The 24,280-nt window shown below is 47.0% G+C and overlaps 1 protein-coding gene across 2 annotated transcripts in view; it reads left to right on the top strand.

Annotated features, from left to right (window-relative positions):
- The first annotated feature begins 17,640 nt into the window (after nucleotides 1-17,640).
- Nucleotides 17,641-24,280, top strand: part of GPRC5C (G protein-coupled receptor class C group 5 member C) — a 32,753-nt gene continuing 26,113 nt past the window's right edge. Inside the window, exon 1 of one of the 2 annotated variants that reach the window (XM_040330976.1) lies at nucleotides 17,641-17,812. The gene's annotated coding sequence lies outside the window, so the exon portion shown is untranslated. Of the gene's footprint in view, nucleotides 17,817-24,280 lie in introns of both variants that reach the window. The other variant, XM_040330975.1, reaches the window with a different exon arrangement.

Raw genomic sequence — 24,280 nt, 5'->3', positions numbered from 1 at the left:
AGAAGGAAAGTTCTCGTGGACAATTGGAGACAATGGGCAGAAGACAATTGATGGCTGATAATTGGGCAATGGAAGGTATTGTTCTGCCACGGTGACCGCAATGCCGGCTGGCAGCTCCTTCCCACCCAGAGAGAATAACCTCAGACACTCCCTGGCTTGCCGCCCGGCCCGGTGAAGAGGAGAGGTAATGACCCGGTCATGTGTACAGAGGACGGCACACCTTGTATGAACGCAGAGCCAAGGAATGACAGATGTCATGTCGTCTCTCATTGACATCAACAACACAGCAGTCTTGGATTTTCCGAATGTCACCAATAACATTGCCAATAAGGGCATGCTGCGTCCCATAGACTTCAATGCCAAAATCGCATCCCATCCCAATTACTGTAAATCAGTGCTGTTTTGTTATATAATAAAAAAAAAATCTAATAAATTGTAAGTGCAGCAATCTCTCTCTTGGACTTTATTTTTCTATATGGCCGGTGGGATAAAAAAAATGTGGGAAAAAAAATTAGGAATTTTTTTTTTAATAAAAAATAAAATTAGGGGGGAAAAAAATAATCGAAAATAACAGAATTAGAAAAAAATAACAGAAAAAAAAAAAATATAATGAAAATGATAGAATTAGGAAAAAATTACAATTAAAAAAATATTTTTCAAAAATAATAAAATAATAATAATAGAATTAGGAAAATAACAATAATAATAATAATAATAATAATAAAATATATATAAATAATAGAATTAGGAAAAAAATAATAATAAAAAGTAAGATTAAAAAAATGTATAAAAAATAATAATATTAGTAAAAAATATCGAAAAATTTATTAAAAATAGAATTAGGAAACAATCATTTAATATTTTTTTTTTAAATAATAGGATAAGAAAAAATAAATTACATAAAAATATTAAAATTAGGAAAAAAAAAGTCCGTACTTAGAAAGTCTAAGGTGTATCTAAAGTCAAAGGGGCAGATCCACAAAAGGATTACGCCGGCTTATCTACTGATACGCCGGCGTAATTTTAAATTTCCCGTGTCGTATCTTTGTTTTGTATCCACAAAACAAGATACGACGGCATCTCGGATTGATCCGACAGGCGTACGTCTTAGTACGCCGTCGGATCTAAGCTGCAATTTTTCGGCGGCCGCTAGGTGGCGTTCCCGTCGAAATCCGCGTTGAGTATGCAAATTAGCTAGTTACGGCGATCCACGAACATACGTCGGCCCGGCGCATTTTTTTACGTCGTTTGCGCTTGGCTTTTTCCGGCGTATAGTTAAAGCTGCTGTTATGAGGCGTGCTCAAAGTTAAGTATGGCCGGCGTTCCGGCATACAATTTTTAATTTTTTACGTCGTTTGCGTGAGTTGTTTGCGAATAGGGATTTGCGTAGAATGACGTCACCGTTGTAAGCATTGGCGTGTTCCGGGTTAATTTCGAGCATGCGCACTGGGATACCCCCACGGACGGCGCATGCGCAGTTAAAAAAAAACGTTGTTTACATCGGGTCACAACATATTTACATAAAACACGCCCCCATCATTTCTATTAAAATTCCGCGCCCTTGCGCCGCAATAGATACACTACGCCGCCGTAACTTACGGCGCAAATTCCTTGAGGATTCAAACCAATAAAAAGTAAGTTACAGCGGCGTAGTGTATCTTAGATACGCTACGCCCGGCGCATTAATGCACCGCGCTACGTGGACCTGCCCCAAAATGTTTTAGTTTGTCCAAAGAAGGGAGGGGTCAGATTTACTGTTTTCCACTTCACCCAGAACTTATTATGTATTTATATATATACACAGATAGAGAGAGAGAGAGAGATGTGTGCGTGTATTGTGTATATATATATATAATGAAAAGTTCTGGGTGAAGTGGAATATATATATAATTAGTAGAACAAAATAATACAAAAATTAGGGGGAAATAGACTAAATGAATAAGGAAAAAAATTATAATAAAAAAAAATTAGGGGAAAAAATTATCAAAAAAATAACAGAATTAGGAAAAAAATAACAGAAAAAATATATAATAAGGAAAATAATAACATTTTGAAAAAATTACAATAACAAAAATAGAATTAGGAAATTAATAATTTCAAAAATACTAAAATAAGTAAAAAAAAGAAGAATAATATGAGGAAAATACAATAATAATAATAATAATAATAATAATAATAAATATAAATATATAAATAAATAATAGAATTAGGAAAAAATAATAATAATAAAAAATAAGACTAAAAAATTACGAAAAAATAATAACATTAGTAAAAAAAAAATTAATTAGGAAGCAACAATTAAAAATATATATATTAGAAATAAATATTTAAAAAATAATAGGATTAGGGAACAAATCTGTACTTAGGAAGTCTAAGGTGTATCTAAAGTCGAAATGTTTTAGTCTGTATAGAGAAGGGAGGGGTCAGATCTCCTGTCAGGTTTTCATTACCCGAAGCTTGGTCTGGCACAGGGGCCCTCGGGGGCCCTCAGGGGCCACTGGGTGTCTGTATTGTGGATGGTAGAAGAGGTAAATTGGATGTATTGTCTGTCATAGACAAGTGTGGGCAGGATGATGGCCGGAGGGCGGATGACTCAGAGCTCATTAATATTCAGAGAAGAACGAGGAAGATTTATTGGAAAACTCAGAGCTCAGGGATAAAGAAAAAACAGACTATGAGAAATACTCCCAACACCTTTCCCATCCCCCATCCCCATCTTCTGCCCCAGGATGCACACTGTGAGCCGCTCACAATATGCATTAGATGCTACAGCAAGTCAGACAGAACCCACCTCATTTCCTGGCTGGAGGACGTCCAGCATCATCTAGGCCTTTCCTCCCCAGCCCGACCCCGCCCCTTTCATTCATTGGATAGCCATTACATGTGGGCGGTCTGCCTACAAATACAGCCCGACTAGGACCGCCCATTCCTCCAGACCGATACCCGCCCATCAAGACATTTTGATATTTGCATAACTCCTCCCACGATTCTGCCCAATACTCCCCCCCCTCCCCCCCAGTGATCAGACTGTACATTGTAACTGACGTGATGACAGGTACACTTTATCATTCGTTAGGATCTCAGACACGCAGGAAATGCGTTGTCGTCGGCGGCGGTCCGGCTGGTTGTCATGAAGCGTCATCAGGAAAGAAAAGATGTAAATGGCACATATGGCGGCCCTCGTGGACAGACAATGGCCCGGATTCAGGTAGATTTGCGCATTTTTTACGGAGGCGCAGGGCAACGTTTTTGCCCTGCGCCCCCGCAAATTTACTGCGCTGCCCTTGATTCACGGAGCAGTAGCTCCGTAAATTGCGTGGGCGCTCCGGGAAAATGCCCGGCGTAAGCGCGCGCAATTTAAATGATCCCGTAGGGGGCGGGAATCATTTAAATTAGGCGCGTTCCCGCGCCGATCGTAGAGCGCATGCTCCGTCGGGAAACTTTCCCGACGTGCATTGCGGCAAATGACATCGCAAGGACGTAATTTTCTTCAAAGTGAACGTGAATGGCGTCCAGCGCCATTCACGAATCACTTACGCAAACTACGTAAATTTGAAATTTCGCGACGCGGGAACGGCGGGTATACTTTAGCATTGGCTGCCCCTGCTATTAGAAGGGGCAGCCTTGCGCGGAAACCGCTGTACGTAAACAACGTAAATTGCGTACGCAGGGCTCGCGTAACGTTGTGAATTGGCGTTAGTATGCAATTTGCATACTATAGGCTGAGCACAATGGGAGCGCCCCCTAGCGGGCATCGCAAGAATGCAGCCTAAGATATGCGTGGCATAAGAGCCTTATGCCACGCAGATCTTAGGCTGCAGTCGGCGTAACGAGGTTCCTGAATCAGGAGCATTCGTTACGCCGGGGCAAGTTAGCAATTGCGCTGCGTAACTATGGTTACACAGGCGCAATTGCTTCTTGAATCCGGGCCAATGACAATCTATATATAGTGACACGAGGTGTGTAAACATTTCCGCCCGGCGATAAGATTGTGTGCGCCGAGGAAATGACGGGGAACCCTCCAATCCCTGCGCAGGGCGATCAATATCCGATCGATGTTATCAGCGCCGAGTGTTTGCGTTCTATAGATAGAAATATTCGGGGAACAAAAGCGTCTCCGGGATTTATGTCAGAGTAAATATTTCTATAGAGACATAAATCTGTATGTGACGGGTCACCCGCCTGCCACGCCGCCGCATTATCTCCCCTCCCCCACCCCCACCGCCATCATAATCTGTCACCCGTGGTGTCACCGGCATCAGCTCCGCCCACATTGATCACCTTTTCATGGCTTACAGGGAAAAATATATACAACCCACATCCAGAGTCTGAACCCCCCCGACTGGAGCACCGTGTGTCATATCAGAGTCCCCCCTTACATCAGAGACCCCATTAGAGTTCCCATCAGAGTCTCCCCTTACTTCAGAGTCCCCATTAGAGTTCCCATCAGAGTCTCCCCTTACTTCAGAGTCCCCCCTTACATCAGAGACCCCATCAGAGTCCCCCCTTACATCAGAGACCCCATCAGAGTCCCCCTTACTTCAGAGACCCCATTAGAGTCCCCCTTACTTCAAAGACTCCATTAGAGTCCCCCCTTACATCAGAGACCCCCCTTACATCAGAGTCCACCCTTACATCAGAGACCCCATCAGAGTGCCCCCTTACATCAGAGACCCCATCAGAGTTCCCCTTACATCAGAGACCCCACCCTTACTTCAGAGACCACATTAGAGTCCCCCCTTACATCAGAGACCCCCCTTACATCAGAGTTCCCATCAGAGTCCCCCCTTACATCAGAGACCCCATTAGAGCCCCCCTTACTTCAAAGACCCCATTAGAGTCCCCCTTACATCAGAGACCCCCCTTACATCAGAGTCCCCCTTACATCAGAGTTCCCATCAGAGTCCCCCCTTACATCAGAGACCCCATTAGAGCCCCCCTTACTTCAAAGACCCCATTAGAGTCCCCCTTACATCAGAGACCCCCCTTACATCAGAGTCCCCCTTACATCAGAGTTCCCATCAGAGTCCCCCCTTACATCAGAGACCCCATTAGAGCCCCCCTTACTTCAAAGACCCCATCAAAGACCAACCTTACATCAGAGTCCACCCTTACATCAGAGACCCCATCAAAGTCCCCCTTACATCAGAGACCCCATTAGAGTTCTCATCAGAGCCTCCCCTTACTTCAGAGACCCCATTAGAGTCCCCCTTACTTCAGAGACCCCATTAGAGTCCGCCCTTACATCAGAGACTCCCCTTACATCAGAGTCCACCCTTACATTAGAGACCCCATTAAAGTCCCCCCTTACATCAGAGACCCCATTAGAGTCCCCCCTTACATCAGAGACCCCCCTTACATCAGAGTTCCCATCAGAGTCCCCCCTTACATCAGAGACCCCATTAGAGCCCCCCTTACTTCAAAGACCCCATTAGAGTCCCCCTTACATCAGAGACCCCCCTTACATCAGAGTCCCCCTTACATCAGAGACCCCATTAGAGTTCTCATCAGAGCCTCCCCTTACATCAGAGACCCCATTAGAGTCCCCCTTACTTCAGAGACCCCATTAGAGTCCGCCCTTACATCAGAGACTCCCCTTACATCAGAGTCCACCCTTACATTAGAGACCCCATTAGAGTCCCCCCTTACATCAGAGACCCCATTAGAGTCCCCCCTTACATCAGACACCCCCCTTACATCAGAGACCCCATTAGAGTCCCCCCTTACATCAGACACCCCCCTTACATCAGAGTTCCCATCAGAGTCCCCCCTTACATCAGAGACCCCATTAGAGCCCCCCTTACGTCAAAGACCCCATTAGAGTTCCCCCTTACATCAGAGACCCCCCTCACACCGCTTTGAACAGTTCCATTGCCGACAATAGGGTCCGACTTGTCATGTGATTTGGACCCGTTGTGAATGGGGGATGAAGGGAAGCTTTAGAAAGATACATTAATTATGTATTAAGGGATACAAGGTGATATTATTTGTGTCTCTTCTGCCTGTATACCTGTGCAAAACGGAGGAGGATTTATACCACAAGGACATGATTTTAGCAGGTGGGGGGAGTTCTCCTTTAAGCCCTCCACATCGCGCTGTAACGGTCTGAACTCATGAATGGAGAGATGGCGCCTGAGGACAGGACGGACTTGTTCTGCCGCTTCTCCTGAGTAAAGTCACTCAGACTTTAGAGACGGGAGGATTAAACTGTCTGGCTGGGAAGTCACAAGATTCCTCCCGGAGATGGAATTTAGGTGGAATGGGTGGCACAGACTGCGTTCTCCAACCCCGGGCCCCTTCATGTTCTCCAACCCCGGGCCCCTTCATGTTCTCCAACCCCAGGCCCCTTCATGTTCTCCAACCCCAGGCCCCTTCATGTTCTCCAACCCCAGGCCCCTTCATGTTCTCCAACCCCAGGCCCCTTCATGTTCTCCAACCACGGGCCCACCCCTTCATGTTCTCCAACCTACGGGACCCTTCATGTTCTCCAACTCCGGGCCCCTTCATGTTCTCCAACCCCAGGCCCCTTCATGTTCTCCAACTCCAGGCCCCTTCATGTTCTCCAACCCCGGGCCCCTTTATGTTCTCCAACCCCGGGCCCCTTCATGTTCTCCAACCCCAGGCCCCTTCATGTTCTCCAACCCCAGGCCCCTTCATGTTCTCCAACCCCAGGCCCCTTCATGTTCTCCAACCCCAGGCCCCTTCATGTTCTCCAACCACGGGCTCGTTCATGTTCTCCAACCCCAGGCCCCTTCATGTTCTCCAACCCCAGGCCCCTTCATGTTCTCCAACCCCGGGCCCGCCCCTTCATGTTCTCCGACCCACGGGACCCTTCATGGACCAGGAACTGTCTGTGGGGCCCCTGCCGCCTATATTTTACACCTTCAGCTCATGAACACTAATGGTCCAAAGATCCATCCAAAAAGTGGCGCACGCTCCAACACTGAGATCTGCCGCCATCATTTGAAGGGCCCATTCACCCTTTTGTGTGCATAACCACAAAGCGTGGCCCAATGCGCGTTCCATACATTGATTCTGAATGGCACCCAAGCTCTCCTTGCTAATGGGTGTGCGTTGCATTGCACTGGCAGGAATGGTGCATGTTACATTTTTGGTGCTCTATGGCGCATTGGCAGCCCATACATTTTTGTTCCCTTGTAGGTCTTGTCCCATCTAGGTCTTGTCCCCTTTGTAGGTCTTGTCCCCTCTAGGTCTTGTCCCCTGTAGGTCTTGTCCCATCTAGGTCTTATTCCCTTGAAGGTCTTGTCCCCTCTAGGTCTTGTCCCCTTGTATGTCTTGTCCCCTTGTAGGTCTTATCCGCTTGTAGGTCTTGTTCCCTTGTAGGTCTTGTCCCCTGTAGGTCTTGTCCCCTGTAGGTCTTGTCCCCTTGTAGGTCATGTCCCTTGTTGGTCATGTCCCCTGTAGGTCTTATCCCCTTGTAGGTCTTGTACACTTGTAGGTCTTGTCCCCTCTAGGTCTTGTCACCTTGTAGGTCTTGTCACCTTGTAGGTCTTGTCCCTTGTTGGTCTTGTCCCCTGTAGGTCTTATCCCCTTGTATGTCTTGTGCCCTGTAGGTCTTGTCCCCTTGTAGGTCTTGTCCTTTGTTAGTCTTGTCCCCTGTAAGTCTTATCCCCTTGTAGGTCTTGTCCCCTGTAGGTCTTATCCCCTATAGATCTTGTCCCCTGTAGGTCTGGTCCCTTGTAGGTCTTGTCCCTTGTTGGTCTTGTCCCCTGTAGGTCTTATCCCCTTGTGGGTCTTGTACCCTTGTTGGTCTTGTCCTCTATAAGTCTTATCCCCTTGTAGGTCTTGTCCCCTGTAGGTATCGTCCCCTTGTATGCCTTCTCCCCTATAGATCTTGTCCCCTGTAGGTCTGGTCCCTTGTAGGTCTTGTCCCCTAAAGATTTTGTCCCTTGTAGGTCTTGTTCCCTCTAGGTCTTGTCCCTTGCAGGTCTTGTCCCCTATAGATCTTGTCCCCTGTAGGTCTTGTCCCTTTGCAGATGCACCAACAGATAAAACATTGACAGCAGTTGCGAAAGCTTGTTTGCTTTGATCATTTCACTTCCTTCCCTTTTTATGATCTTTAAACTAAAATTGAATCTGTTTATGTTTTGTCTTCCTTGGTTCCTCTTTCAGATTTATCAACATGATAATAACAATATTATTTAAATAAAACATTTCTGTTTTCATTACATATAAAGAGAGAAAGAAAGAAAATCTTGTCCCCTTGTAGGTCTCATCCCCTGTAGGTCTTGTCCCCTCTATCTAGGCTTTGTCTTTTGTTAGTTCTGTAGGTCTGCTCCCCTTCAAGGTCTTTTCCCCTGTAAGTCTTGTTCCCTTGTAGAATTTGTCCTCTCTGGGTCTTGTCCCCTGGAAGTCTTATACCCTAGGTTTTGTCCGCTCTAGGTTTTATCCCTATAGGTCTTATCCCCTCTAGGTCTTGTCCCCTTGTATGTCTTGTCCCCTGGAGGTCTTGTCCTCTTTAGGTCTTGTCCCCTTGTATGTCTTGTCCCCTGGAGGTCTTGTCCCTGTAAGTCTTGTCCCCTTTAGGTCTTGTCCCTTTGTAGGTATTTTGCCCTCTAGGTCTTGTTCCCTTGTAGGTCTTGTCCCCTTGTATGTCTTGTCTCCTAGAGGTCTTATCCGCTTGTAGGTCTTGTCCCCTCTAAGTCTTGTCCCCTGTAGGTCTTATGCTCTTGTAGGTCTTGTCCCTTGTTAGTCTTGTCCCCTTGTAGGTCTTGTCCCCTGTAGGTCTTATGCTCTTGTAGGTCTTGTCCCTTGTTGGTCTTGTCCCCTTGTAGGTCTTGTCCCCTGTAGGTCTTATGCTCTTGTAGGTCTTGTCCCTTGTTGGTCTTGTCCCCTTGTAGGTCTTGTCCCAAGTAGGTCATATTTCTTTGTTGGTCTTGTGCCCTTGTAGGTCTTGTCCCTTGTTGGTCTTGTCCCCTTGTAGGTCTTGTCCCCTGTACGTCTTGTCTCCTGTAGGTCTTGTCCCTTGTTGGTCTTGTCCCCTTGTAGGTCTTGTCCCCTGTAGGTTTTATGCCCCTGTAGGTCTTGTCCCTTGTTGGTCTTATCCCCTTGTAGGTCTTATCCCCTTGTAGGTCTTGTCCCCTGAAAGTCTTGTCCCATGTAGGTCTTGACCCCTATAGGTCTTGTCCCCTTTAGGGCTTATTCCCTTGTAGGTCTTGTCCCTTTGCAGATGCGCCAACAGATAAAACATTGACAGCAGTTGCGAAGCTTGTTCGCTTTGATCATTTCACTTCCCCGACTTGTTCACTCTCTGACTTAGTTGGGGTAGGCAGTACACTTTGGTGGGGGTGGGTCAGCCACACCACGTGACCTTTGACCTCTGGGGGAGGTCCCTGTTCCAATTCTTGAGTCCTAGCCTTATTCTTCAAGGAAAAACCCTAACCCCCAAACACCCTAACCCTAACCCAAACTCCAACCCCAACCCTAACCCCAGCCCTAAGCCCAGCCCTAACCCTAACCCTAGCATTTATATTTTGTCTTCCATGCTTCCTCTTTCCAATTTATCAACATGATAATAACATTTTTAAATAAAACATTTCTGTTTTCATTACAAAGAAAGAGAGAAGGAAAGAAAGTCTTGTCCCCGTCAAGGTCTTGTCCCCTCTATCTAAGACTTGTCTTCTGTTAGTTCTGTAGGTCTTGTCCCCGTCAAGGTCTTGTCCCCTCTATCGAGGCATTGTCTTTTGTTAGTTCTGTAGGTCTTGTCCCCTTGTAGGTCTTGCCCCCTCTATCTAGGACTTGTCTTTTGTTAGTTCTGTAGGTCTGGTCCCCTTCAAGGTATTGTCCCCGTGAAGGTCTTGTCCCCGTCAAGGTATTGTCCCCGTCAAGGTCTTGTCCCCTCTATCTAGGCATTGTCTTTTGTTAGTTCTGTAGGTCTGGTCCCCTTCAAGGTATTGTCCCCGTCAAGGTATTGTCCCCTTGTAGGTCTTGTCCCCTCTATCTAGGACTTGTCTTTTCTTAGGTCTGTATGGTCCCCTTCAAGGTATTGTCCCCGTCAAGGTCTTGTCCCCTTGTAGGTCTTGCCCCCTCTATCTAGGACTTGTCTTTTATTAGTTCTGTAGGTCTTGTCCCCGCCAAGGTCTTGACCCCTCTATTTAGGCATTGTTTTTTGTTAGTTCTGTAGGTCTGGTCCCCTTCAAGGTCTTGTCCCCGTCAAGGTCTTGTCCCCGTCAAGGTATTGTCCCCTTGTAGGTCTTGTCCCCTCTATCTAGGCATTGTCTTTTGTTAGTTCTGTAGGTCTTGTCCCCGTCAAGGTCTTGTCACCGTCAAGGTATTGTCCCCTTGTAGGTCTTGTCCCCTCTATCTAGGACTTGTCTTTTGTTAGTTCTGTATGGTCCCCTTCAAGGTCTTGTCCCCTTGTAGATCTAAGCTATTATGAGCATTTCCTTTACATCACAATGTAACAAATCTTTGCACTTTAAATCCAGTATTTAGTTGTGTTGCTAGTGTGGATGAACCTCTAGTAAATATAGGAAGACTTTGATCCCGGTGACATCACGCACTCCGCACGCCGAGACTTGTCGCGGTTATTCTCGGTGGTCTATGAGTCAAAGCGTTTACTCAGAAAGAAGGAAGGATTTAATGACGTACATTATCCCCATCCAGTTGGCGCTGCTAAGGTGGGGTCACCTGTTCTAGAAACTTCCCGTAGATGTAGAAGAAGTCCAGGTACACGTGAATCACTCCATTCTACACCCATTACTCAGGATCTGGAGAGAAGGTAACACAGGTCAATATTTATAGAGTGCGATAGTCACGGTTGAAGAAAGGCACGCAATGTGGAGAAGGCGTGGCGGCTCATACCTTGCTATTAATATCTCACTTGGCTCCGGGGCAGCACTTTAAATAACGAGGTGAATTCAGGAGTTGAGGCACTGCAATCAGTGGAACTTTATTTTATAGGTTGTCAGAGCTCCAATGAGGAACTTATAGAAGACAGAGAGACGGCCCATGTGTGCCTAGAGGGTACTGGATGGGTGGGGGTTGGGGTGACAATCAACTCTTCACTTTGTAGAACAAAATGTTTTTTGCTCTGGGTATTTCTGGTGATGCAACAGCCAGGAAAGTATTAATAGTAGCGCGTCCACCGAAGGCAGTCAAGATGCGGCGGCGTGTCCTGTGTGATAAGGATGTACCCCATGGCCAAATTAAATATAAAATATATACAGGGTGTGACGTCATCGATTGTGATTCCCTATATAAGGGCACACACGGGGACCGGGTCCCGCGGTCACGGAGCTTCGGAACGGGTCGCGTGCACGCGCCCGCACGACCCCGCGGCTGGGCTTAAAGGGCAACGTACAGGTACGTTGATGTGCGAAGCCGTGCCATTCTGCCGACATATATCGGCGTGAAGGGGTCCATAAGTGGTTAAAGGGGAAGTTCCATTCGCCTTTGGGCTGCTTTAGCTGATTCCGTGTTAGTAAAGACGATTCGCGCTTTTTTGTCTGTTACAGCGTGATGAATGTGCTTACTCCATTATGAACGGTAGTTTTACCAGAACGAGCGCTCCCGTCTCATAACTTGCTTCTGAGCATGCGCGTTTTTTTTCCGCTGCTTTAGCCCACACACGATCATTTTTTACAACCCGAAAAACGACATTGTTTAAAACGACGTTAAAAAATGAAGCATGTTTGAATTTTTTTTTTTTACGTTTTTTCAGATCCTGAAAAATTATGTGAAGCCCACACACCATGGCCTAGATTCACGTAGGGGGGCTTTACGTTGTGCGGGCGTAGCGTATCTTATTTACGCTACGCCGCCGCTACTTAAAGAGGCAAGTGCTGTATTCACAAAGCACTTGCGTCCTAAGTTACGGCGGCGTAGCGTAAATCGGCCGGCGTAAGCGCGCGTAATTCAAAGTAGGCAGGTCGTGGGCGTGTTGTATTTAAATTAAGCGTGACCCCATGTAGATGCATGGCCGAACGAACGGCGCATACGCGTGCATGCTCAGTATCACGTCGTATTTACGCTCCAAAGATACGCCTGCTCAATGCCTGTGACGTGAACGTAACCTACGCACAGCCCTATTCGCGTACGACTTACGTAAACGACGTAAAAAGATACGCTTGTTCCGACGTCCATACCTTGCATGGGCTGCGCCACCTAGAGACCTGCTTTATCTTTACGCCGGCGTATGTCTTACGTAAACGGCGTAACTAATTGCGACGGGCGTACGTACGTTTGTGAATCGGCGTATCTTGCTCATTTACATATTCGACGCGGAAATCAACGGAAGCGCCACCTAGCGGCCGGCGTAAATATGCACCCCAAGATACGACGGCGTAGGAGACTTACGCCGCTCGTATCTTGGCCAAATCTATGCGTAACTTATTCTATGAATCAGGCGCATAGATACGACGGCGGCCATTTGGACTTACGATGGCGTATCTGGAGATACGCCGTCGTAAGTCTTTGAGAATCTGGGCCCATCGTTTTAAATGATGTTTTTGAATGCTGAAAAATGATCGTGTGTACGCGGCATAAGTCCCTGCCTGACCTCTCTGCCTGCCATGGCTGGGTTGTACTCCAAAAATCTGTGGTTCAAATCCAAAATACCCCAATTTTAAACCCCCCATCTTTCTGTATAGGCAGCAGATTCCTGTTTAGCTCTGTCAGTAGAAAACCGCGTCAAAACTTTCCACTTGCAACGTGCCGACGCCGAGGCCCCAGGGTGCCGTGACAAATACCAATCGTCGGGAGAAAATCCTCTTATATGATAGCTGTACCTCTTTTTCATTTTCCCCAGGAAATGCAGCACCTGTCATTGTTAACCATCTCACCCGGGGAACTCAGAAGACACCAAATATACACACAGGAGAGAGGATTCTGTTCCTTCAAAGGTTGCTACAGAATCCGTGAGCAATTTCTGCCTCTCAGGTAAGTTCCCTCTGCCATTGATCTTTTTAGCTATCTGCAAGGGGGTATCAGGACCTCCTTCCTCCTGCTGGTGATATAAAGATCTATATAGAGGAATCAGGACCTCCTTCCTCCTGATGAAGACCCCACTAGTGATATAAAGATCTATATAGAGGAATCAGGACCTCCTTCCTCCTGATGAAGACCCCACTAGTGATATAAATATCTATATAGAGGAATCAGGACCTCCTTCCTCCTGCTGGTGACCCCTCTAGTGATATAAAGATCTATATAGAGGAATCAGGACCTCCTTCCTCCTGATGAAGACCCCACTAGTGATATAAAGATCTATATAGAGGAATCAGGACCTCCTTCCTCCTGATGAAGACCCCACTAGTGATATAAAGATCTATATAGAAGAATTATGACCTCCTTCCTCCTGCTGGTGACCCCTCTAGTAATATAAAGATCTATATAGAGGAATCAGGACCTCCTTCCTCCTGCTGGTGATCCCTCTAGTGATATAAAGATGTATATAGAGGAATCAGGACCTCCTTCCTCCTGATGAAGACCCCACTAGTGATATAAATATCTATATAGAGGAATCAGGACCTCCTTCCTCCTGCTGGTGACCCCTCTAGTGATATAAAGATCTATATAGAGGAATCAGGACCTCCTTCCTCCTGATGAAGACCCCACTAGTGATATAAAGATCTATATAGAGGAATCAGGACCTCCTTCCTCCTGATGAAGACCCCACTAGTGATATAAAGATCTATATAGAAGAATTATGACCTCCTTCCTCCTGCTGGTGACCCCTCTAGTAATATAAAGATCTATATAGAGGAATCAGGACCTCCTTCCTCCTGCTGGTGCCCCTCTAGTGATATAAAGATCTATATAGAGGAACCAGGACCTCCTTCCTCCTGATGAAGACCCCTCTAGTGATATACAGATCTATATAGAAGAATTAGGACCTCCGGGGTCACCAGCAGGAGGAGGAAGGAGGTCAAGATTCCTCTATATAGATATTTATATTACTAGAGGGGTCACCAGCAGGAGGAGGAAGAGTCCCATCTAATGATATAAAGATCTATATAGAGGAATCAGGACCTCCTTCCTCCTGATGAAGACCCCACTAGTGATATAAAGATCTATATAGAGGAATCAGGACCTCCTTCCTCCTGCTGGTGATCCCTCTGGTGATATAAAGATCTATATAGAAGAATCGGGACCTCCGGGGTCACCAGCAGGAGGAGGAAGGAGGTCCCGATTCCTCTATATAGATATTTATATTACTAGAAGGGTCACCAGCAGGAGGAAGGAGGACCTGATTCCTCTATATAGATATTTATATCACTAGAGGGGTCACCAGCAGGAGGAGGAAGAGTCCCATCTAATGATATAAAGATCTATATAGAGGAATCAGGACCTCCTTCCTCCTGCCGGTGACCCCTCTAGTGATATAAAGATCTATATAGAGGAATCATGACCTCCGGGGTCACCAGCAGGAGGAGGAACGAGGTCTTGATTCCTCTATAAGAATATTTATATCACTAAAGGGGCCCCCCCCCCGCTCAACAACTCTGTTCCGCGGACCCCCCCACCCGCTCAACAACTCCGATCCACGGAATCCCCCCCCCCCCTCACTCAACAACTTCGTTGGGAGGTATGCTCATTTGTCCCTCATTCTGAAGTTGAAAAGTTGGGAGGTATGAGAGAGGAGGGAGCGTGCCGCTGGCAGCAGGACCAGAACGGGAGCGCGCTTGTAAGCGGGTGCCCATGGGGTGTCATTGAATGTATTTCTGCTGCACTGTGTAGGTATACAGACAGTTACAGGCTGCCCAGGATGGGAAAGGGTTAACTGTGTCTAGACTCTTTCCCGGGCTCTCTGACTCCTGCCCCCTGCTGGAAGCCATATAAATATCAGGGGGGGGGGGGGGGGCCTTCTGGGTCACCCTGCTGGGATCCTCCTTGGACTAGGAACCTTCCATTACTGGACTCTTGTTGAATGGACTTTGCTTCTCCGGTATGGACCCGGGCGGCCCGCATCATTGGTTAGGACTGGACTCTGTGCTTTGCTGTGCAGCTGAATCTTCAGGAAAGCTGTTAACTGTTTCAGGCCTGGTCTGAAGTTTTTCAAAGGGGTGCATGCTGGTGTGTGGCGTAGCAGAAGAACTAGGGTCAGTATGAGAGAGTTGGGAGGTATGAGAGAGGAGGGAGCGTGCCGCTGGCAGCAGGACCAGAACGGGAGCGCGCTTGTAAGCGGGTGCCCATGGGGTGCCATTGAATGTATTTCTGCTGCACTGTGTAGGTATACAGACAGTTACAGGCTGCCCAGGATGGGAAAGGGTTAACTGTGTCTAGACTCTTTCCCGGGCTCTCTGACTCCTGCCCCCTGCTGGAAGCCATATAAATATCAGGGGGGGGGGGGCCTTCTGGGTCACCCTGCTGGGATCCTCCTTGGACTAGGAACCTTCCATTACTGGACTCTTGTTGAATGGACTTTGCTTCTCCGGTATGGACCCGGGCGGCCCGCATCATTGGTTAGGACTGGACTCTGTGCTTTGCTGTGCAGCTGAATCTTCAGGAAAGCTGTTAACTGTTTCAGGCCTGGTCTGAAGTTTTTCAAAGGGGTGCATGCTGGTGTGTGGCGTAGCAGAAGAACTAGGGTCAGTAAAGCATGTCTGGGGTATGAAGCATGGGGTATGAAGCATGGGGTATGAAGCATGGGGTATGAAGCATGGGGTATGAAGCACAGCTACCACAAAGGGTCTATTGGGTAAGTCAAGCAAGAGTCATGCAGTTGCTATGGGTAACTGAGGACTAGTGTAAGGTACTTTGCAGCCAGTTGCGAAGCATGGTAACTGGTGTGGGTTACTGGGAGTGAGGCAACAGAGGTACGCTGACTGGTGGAGAGGGCGCAGGCTCAGCACGTCTTAATGTCTTAATGTTATGACAAGACGAGAACAACAGCACGCTGCTGCTAGGACCGCAACAGGAGCACACCGCTGACAGGACCAGAACAGGAGCATGCTGCTGATAGGACCAAAACGGGAGCTAGCCACTGACAGCGCCAGAACAGAAGCACGCTGCTGACAAGACGGGAACAGGAGCACACCGCTGACAGGACCAGAACAGGAGCACGCTGCTGATAGGACCAAAACGGGAGCTAGCCACTGACAGCGCCAGAACAGGAGCACGTCGCTGACAAGACGGGAACAGGAGCACACCGCTGACAGGACCAGAACAGGAGCACGCTGCTGATAGGACCAAAACGGGAGCTAGCCACTGACAGCGCCAGAACAGGAGCACGTCGCTGACAGGACCAGAAGAGGAGCACGCCACTAACAGGACCAGAAAAGGAGCACGCCGTTGACAGGACCAGAACAGGAGCACGCCACTAACAGGACCAGAACAGGAGCACGCAGCTGACAGGACTGGAACAGGGGCACGCAGCTGACAGGACTGGAACAGGAGCACGCAGCTGACAGGACTGGAACAGGAGCACGCAGCTGACAGGACTGGAACAGGAGCATGCAGATGACAGGACTGGAACAGGAGCATGCAGATGACAGGACCGGAACAGGAGCACGCAGCTGACAGGACCGGAACAGGAGCACGCAGCTGACAGGACTGGAACAGGAGCACGCAGCTGACAGGCCCGGAACAGGAGCACGCAGCTGACAGGACCGAAACAGGAGCACGCAGCTGACAGGACTGGAACAGGAGCACGCAGCTGACAGGACTGGAACAGGAGCACGCAGCTGACAGGACCGGAACAGGAGCACGCCGCTGACAAAACCTTAACAGGAGTACGTCGCTGATAGGACCGGAACAGGAGCATGCCTCTGATAGGACCGGAGCAGGAGCACGCCGCTGACAGGACCAGAACGGGAGCACACTGCTGATGGGATCAGAAGGGGAGCACACTACTAACATAACCGGAATGGAAGCATACCGCGGACAGGACCAGAACCGGATCACGCACAGACCAATCTCTCACCTCTTCTTATACACCGCTCCTAAAGCGCCCTAAAGATGCTGCTTGCAGGACTTTTTTTAATGTCCCGCAAGCGCACTGCCCCAGCGTGATAGCATTTTCAGACGCTATTTTTGTGTGAAAGGGGGTCCCAAAAAAGTCCTGTACGCAGCATCTTTGTATACAGCACACCTCCACCGCCCCCTGCCTATTGGAATGAGTGGGGAGCGCTCCCGAAGCGCCTGCAAAGCACTTTGGCAGTGGCGCTACACAGGTGCTAATTAACCCCTTCTTCAGTTGCTAGCGGGGGTTAAAAGCGCCCCGAAAGTGCCCGAAAAGCGCAGCAAAAACGGCGATAAAGAGATAAAACTAGCAGCGCTTTACTGCCAATGCCCCAGTGTGAAAGTAGCCTTACCTTTAAGCCTAAATAAAATAAAAAATTACAAAAAAATTAGATTGTAAGCTCTAATAATCAGAGCTCTCTGATTCCTCCTGTATTGAATTGTATTGTAACTGTACTGTCTGCCCTCATGTCGTAGAGTGCTGCGCACACTGTCGGCGCCATATAAATCTTGTATAGCAATAATAATAAAAAAGTTTACAACACTCTGGTGGTTCAGCTGCTGCAACAATGTTATCATCATGGGACAAGGTGTGCCTTTGCCAGGCATGGAGGGGGGGGGGGGAGAGGAGTGGCTTTGTCTACCTGCAGGTCCTGGGGGGTGTTTTAATGATGTCACTGTGATGTCAACAAGCCAAAGCTTGTGCAAGCTGAGGAGGAGGAGGAGGAGGAGGAGTGGAGAAGTGAGAAGCACTCGGTGCCTACAGCTCAGATTAGACAGAAGCTGCAAGAACCAGCTCTAGGAGGACGCCTGCTCTCCGACCACTCTGGGATAAAACTCTTTTCTCCGCTCGGATTTCAGTCTCCTGGAAGCAATTCTGCAAAAAAAAATAGGTAAGAATGTTACACTTTGGCCATGCAGGACTTTGCACCCGCTGTGCGCTCACTCTACAAGATATACGTTGTAACTTTCTGTGGTTGGGAAGGAGTTAACCCATCCGTGGCCCCAGGGGGTTATTATGCGCATAGCGCAGCTTATAAGGCACAAGGCCGTATAGTGTTCTTATGTATGTTTTAATTGCGGTGAGGGTTCTGCTTCAAACGTATCCTCAGCTCCCTACAGACTCTTTCGCAAGCCAGGGTCGCCCCGTAACCAAGGGCTCTGTAGAATTTTCCACTGAGCTGGAATATCTACGCTGTTTTCATTTCTTCAGTTCAGGTGAAAAAAAGAAAGAAAGAGGTTTGTGACTTTGAGGCAGTGACCATTGCAGCCAATCAGATCTTATCGTTGGTTGATATAGAATGGTCGTCGGCAAGGGTCACCAAACACGGGGCAATGTTGGAAGTACCGGAAGAGGTAGAATGTTTGGTTTTGCTCACAGAGATTTGTTGACCGTCAATACCCTCCCAACAAGCCTGTGGTTGGCAAGGGTCACCCTACACAGGTTAATGTCGGAAGCCTGCGAGGAGGCAGAACTTTGGGTTTGCTCACAGAGATTTGTTGACTGTCAATACCCCCCCCCCCCCAACAAACCTTTGGTTGGCAAGGGTCACCATATATGGGTCAATGCTGGAAGCCTGGGAGGAGGCAGAATTTTGGGTTTGCTCACAGAGATTTGTTGACTGTCAATACCCCCCCCCCCCAACAAACCTTTGGTTGGCAAGGGTCACCATATATGGGTCAATACTGGAAGCCTGGGAGGAGGTAGAATATTTGGTTTTGCTCACAGAGATTCATTAACCGTCAATACCCCCCCCCCCCCCCCAAGGATCCTGTGGTTGGCAAGGGTCACCATACACGGGTCAATACTGGAAGCCTGGGAGGAGGTAGAATATCTGGTTTTGCTCACAGAGATTCGTTAACCGTCAATACCCCCCCCCCCCTCAAGGATCCTGTGGTTGGCAAGGGTCAACATACATGGGTCAATGTTGAAAGTATGGAAGGAGGTCAAATGTTTGGGTTTTCTCACAGAGATATGTTGAACGTCAATACCTCCCAACGAAACAGATCTTATCATTGATTGATATAGAACGGTTGGCAAGGGTCACCATACACGGGTCAATGTTGGAAGCCTGGGAGGAGGTAGAATGCTTGTTTGGTTTTGCTCACAGAGATTCATTAACCATCAATACCCCCCAAGCATCCTGTGGTTGGCAAGGGTCACTATACAGGGGTCAATGTTGGAAGCCTGAGAGGAGGTAGAATGTTTGTTTGGTTTTGCTCACAGAGATTCGTTGACCATCAATACCCCCCAAGGATCCTGTGGTTGGAAGGGTCAACATACATGGGTCAATGTTGGAAGCCTGGGAGGAGGTAGAATATTGGGTTTGCTGACAGAGATTTGTTGACTGTCAATACCCCCCAACAAACCTGTGGTTGGCAAGGGTCACCATACACGGGTCAATGTTGGAAGCCTGGGAGGAGGTAGAATGTTTGGTTTTGCTCACAGAGATTCGTTGACCGTCAATACCCCCCAAGGATCCTGTGGTTGGCAAGGGTCAACATACACGGGTCAATGTTGGAAGTATGGGAAGAGGTAGAATGTTTGGTTTTGCTTACAGAGGTTTGTTGACCAATACCCCCCAAGGATCCTGTGGTTGGCAAGGGTCACCATACACCGGTCAATGTTGAAAGTATGGAAGGAGGTCGAATGTTTGGGTTTTCTCAGAGATTTGTTGAACGTCAATACCTCCCAATGAAACAGATCTTATCGTTGATTGATATAGAACGGTCAGCAAGGGTCACCATACATGGGTGAATGTTGGAAGTATGGGAAGAGGAAGAATGTTTGGTTTTGCTCACAGGTATTTGTTGACCGTCTATACCCCCCCCTCCCCCCAACAAACCTGTGGTTGGCAAGGGTCACCATACACGGGTCAATGTTGGAAGCCTGGGAGGAGGTAGAATGTTTGGTTTTGCTCACAGAGATTTGTTGACCGTCAATACCCCCCAAGGATTCTGTGCTTGGCAAGGGTCACCACACACGGGTCAATGATGAAAGTATGGAAGGAGGTTGAATGTTTGGGTTTTCTCACAGATTTGTTGAACGTCAATACCTCCCAACTAATCAGATATTATTGTTGAATGATATGGAACGGTCGGCAAAGGTGTCAATGTTGGAAGTATTGGAGGAGGTAGAATGTTTGGTTTTGCTCACAGAGATTTGTTGACTGTCAATGCCCCCCCCCCCTTTCCCTGTGATTGGCAACGGTCATCATACACGGGTCGATGTTGGAAGTATGGGAGGAGGTCGAATGTTTGGGTTTTCTCACAGAGATTTGTTGACCATCAATACCCCCCAACGATCCTGTGGTTGTTAAGGGTCACCATACACAGGACAATGCTGGAAACCTGGGAGAAGATATAATGTTTGGTTTTGCTTACAGAGATTCGTTGACCGTCAATACCCCCCATGGATCCTGTGGTTGGCAAGGGTCACTCACCATACATGGGTCAATGTTGAAAGTATGGAAGGGGGATGAATGTTTGGGTTTTCTCACAGAGATTTGTTGACCGTCATCACTCCCCAACGATCATGTGGTTGGCAAGGGTCACCATACATGGGCCAATGTTGGAAGTATGGGAGAAAGTACAATGTTTGTGTTTGCTCACAGAGATTTGTTGAATGTCAATACCTCCCAGCGATCATGTGGTTGGCAAGGGTCACCATACATGGGTCAATGTTGGAAGCATGGCAGGAAGTAGAATGTTTGGTTTTGTTCACAGCGATTTTTCCGAAAAATCTTTGTACGACCTTTCTGACCCTTCCGTTTTCTCAGGTTACTTACATGTCCGTTGGGCAGCAGCAGGGCCTGAACACGTAATAGAGGAGCAGATGTCTGGCCGACCATTAGGGTGACATCTGGTGGGCTGCAGGCAATTGCTGGTTTGGTACGGGAACATTTGCTTTGTTGTAATAAATAGACAGATTGAGGTGGAGGCATTCAGTGTACTGTGGGGTTCAAAAAGCTCAGCACTAAGTTGGACTTGGGATGGGTATTACATTTTTAATATACTGAAGAAGTGACTACTTTTCAGAAGAAAACCCACAGAAGGAATTAGCCCCAGTTTCCTAGGGGTATTAAAGTAAGGAGGGATGGCAGTGCCTACCTTTGTCATAGGGGTATTATGGAGAGGAGAGATGGTAGTGCCCATCTGTGTCATTGGGGTATTTTAGAAAGGAGAGATGGCAGTGCTTATCTGTGCTATAGGGGTATTATAGAGAGGAGATGGTAGCGCCCATCTGTGTCATGGGGGTATCATAGAGAGGAGAGATGGTAGTGCCCATCTGTGCCATTGGGGTATTATAGACAGGAGAGATGATAGTGCCCCTCTGTGCCATAGGGGTATTATAGGGAGGAGAGATGGCAGTACTCACCTGTGTCATATGGGTATTATAGACAGGAGAGATGGCAGGGCCTACCTGTGACATAGTGGTATTATAGAGAGGAGAGATGGCAGCTCCTACCTATACCATAAGGGTATTATGGGGAGGAGAGATGGTTGTGCCCACCTGTGACATAGAAGTACTACAGAGAGGAGAAATGGCAGTGGAGTAATATACTGTGCAATAAGAGTAATATACAGAGGAGAGATGGCAGTGCCCATCTGTGCCATAGGGGTATTACAGAGAGGAGAGATGGCAGTGCCTTCCTGGGCCACATGAGTATTACAGAGAGAGGAGAGGGCAGTGCCTACCTCTGATCTAGGAGTATTACAGAGAAAATAGATGGCAGTGCCCACCTGTGACCTAGGAGTATTACAGAGTAAAGAGGTGTCAGTGCCCACCTGTGACATAGGGGTATTATAGAGAGGAGAGATGGCAGTGTCTACCTATACCATAGGGGTATTATAGAGAGGAGAGGTAGCAGTGCCCACCCGTGCCAGAGGGGTATTATAGAGAGGATAAATGGCAGTGCTTACATGTGCCATAGGGGTATTATAGAGAGGAGATATGGCAGTGCTTACCTGTGCCATAATAGTATAATAGAGAGGAGAGATGGCAGTGCTTACCTGTGCTATAGGGGTATTATAGAGTGGAGAGATGGTAGTGCCCACCTATGACATACACTGGGTAATATGGAGAGGAGAGATGGCAGTGCCCACCTATGACATACACTGGGTAATATGGAGAGGAAAGATGGCAGTCACCATTGCTGACATAGGCACAGGTTTTGGGCATATGACACACTGGCACACATAATTCATGTGGCAGGAAACGTGACCATTTAAAGGCAAAAGACTTTCCCCTTTTCCCCAAATCAGAGACACCCGTCATTGGTTTTTATTACCCGCTGGCCTTCTCTGTTACATGAAAGGAAAATAGAAGAGATCCTTTTTTATTGGCTAACGGAATTCATTAGAGGATGTTTGTTTCCTTAGATGTGGAATAATAAAATGACCCATAAAACCCGAAACAATTGTGTCATAAAACGTCTTTTCAGGTGGATGTTTTTTTTTTAGTGCAGAGAAATATCAAACACCGTTATTTATTTGTATGTATTTGTTTGTTTGTTTATTTTTGTTGTCTATTGTCCCTCTGGGGAGATTTTCTGTCACTGTCCTGGAGATGGAACAGGAAACAAGGGGAATTCTTTTTGAATTACCATCTAAAGCTGACCATACATTATAATAATAATAATAATAATTATTATTATTATTATTATTATTATTATTTATTATTATTTATTATTATTATTATTATTATTATACAGGATTTATATTACTATTATTATTATTTTTATTATTATACAGGATTTAAAATATTATTATACAGGATTTATATTATTATACAGGATTTATATTATTATTATTATTATTATTATTATTATTATACAGGATTTGAATTTTTATTATGTTTATTATTATACATGGTTTATATTATTATTATAATATAGGATTTATTGAATTATTATTATTATTATTATTATTATTATTATTATTATACCGGATTTATATTATTATTATGGGGCACTATTCCTCCCACTGATACCAATGATGGGACACTATTCCTCCCACTGACACCAATGATGGGACACTATTCCTCCCACTGATACCAATGATGGGACACTATTCCTCCTACTGATACCAATGATGGGACACTATTCCTCCCACTGATACCAATGATAGGGCACTATTCCTCCTACTGATACCAATGATAGGGCACTATTCCTCCCACTGATACCAATGATAGGGCACTATTCCTCCTACTGATACCAATGATGGGGCACTATTCCTCCCACTGATACCAATGATGAGACACTATTCCTCCCACTGACACCAATGATGGGACACTATTCCTCCCACTGATACCAATGATGGGACACTATTCCTCCCACTGATACCAATGATGGGACACTATTCCTCCCACTGACACCAATGATGGGACACTATTCCTCCCACTGATACCAATGATGGGGCACTATTCCTCCCACTGATACCAATGATGGGACACTATTCCTCCCACTGACACAAATGATGGGACACTATTCCTCCCACTGACACCAATGATGGGGCACCCTTTCTGCCCACTGACACCAGGACATTTTCTATTGACACTGGCCACGGTCCGCCCCCCCCAAAGTCTAAAGGATAGTTAACTGGCCCTTCATTTAGGAAGTTCTGGAGACCCCTGATATAGAGGGATATGCTTTGTTCATATTTCATGTCTGAGGTTTACAACCACTTAAAGCAACAGAAACGCTTAACCGCGCAGCAGATGACAGGTGAGATAAAGCGATGTCGTTTGCCAGGTTGGTGTCACGGTTGGCATTACCGGGCATAAATAAAGACCGCGGTGTTGCAATACAGGAAGCGCCATCTGCACATGTAACGAGCGAACGCGGCTTCCTCCCCTCCGGACTTTATACATATAGAATTACAAACCATCATTCGGAATAAATAACGCACATTGATACAATTGTTTCACATTTAATCCAACGGCATTAAAAAGAATACACATGGGTTGTACAATTTGCGTCACCGGCCCAATGTCTATAGACTCGGCAGCAGAGCTGACAATCAGGGAAGGACACTTTGAAAGGCATTTGCAGACCGCAAACAGCTGACAATGACAGCGATTACTGAAGAGGAGCCGAGGCCTGGAAGCCTCAGATAAATACCTCCCAACAATTCACCCCTGGGCCCCGGGGCGAGGCTCGCCGCGTATCAATGTGTCGCAATAAAAGGTGACACCGGCTACGTGTGGCTTTGTGTCCCCGGAGACAATGGATGGATAATCGCCGGCAACAACATGCCACTTACAGCCCTAAAGTCAGATTTTCCAAATTCCTGGGTGACATTTACCTCCCTTAACACCTGAAGAACCGGAAAACTGGGGCTTCTAAAAAATATATAT

This window comes from Rana temporaria, chromosome 12 (genome assembly GCF_905171775.1).
Source record: "Rana temporaria chromosome 12, aRanTem1.1, whole genome shotgun sequence".
In the NCBI taxonomy this organism is placed as follows: Eukaryota; Metazoa; Chordata; class Amphibia; order Anura; family Ranidae; genus Rana; species Rana temporaria.
The sequence above is the reverse complement of the archived record's forward strand: the minus strand, read 5'-3'. Positions and strand labels throughout refer to the sequence as shown.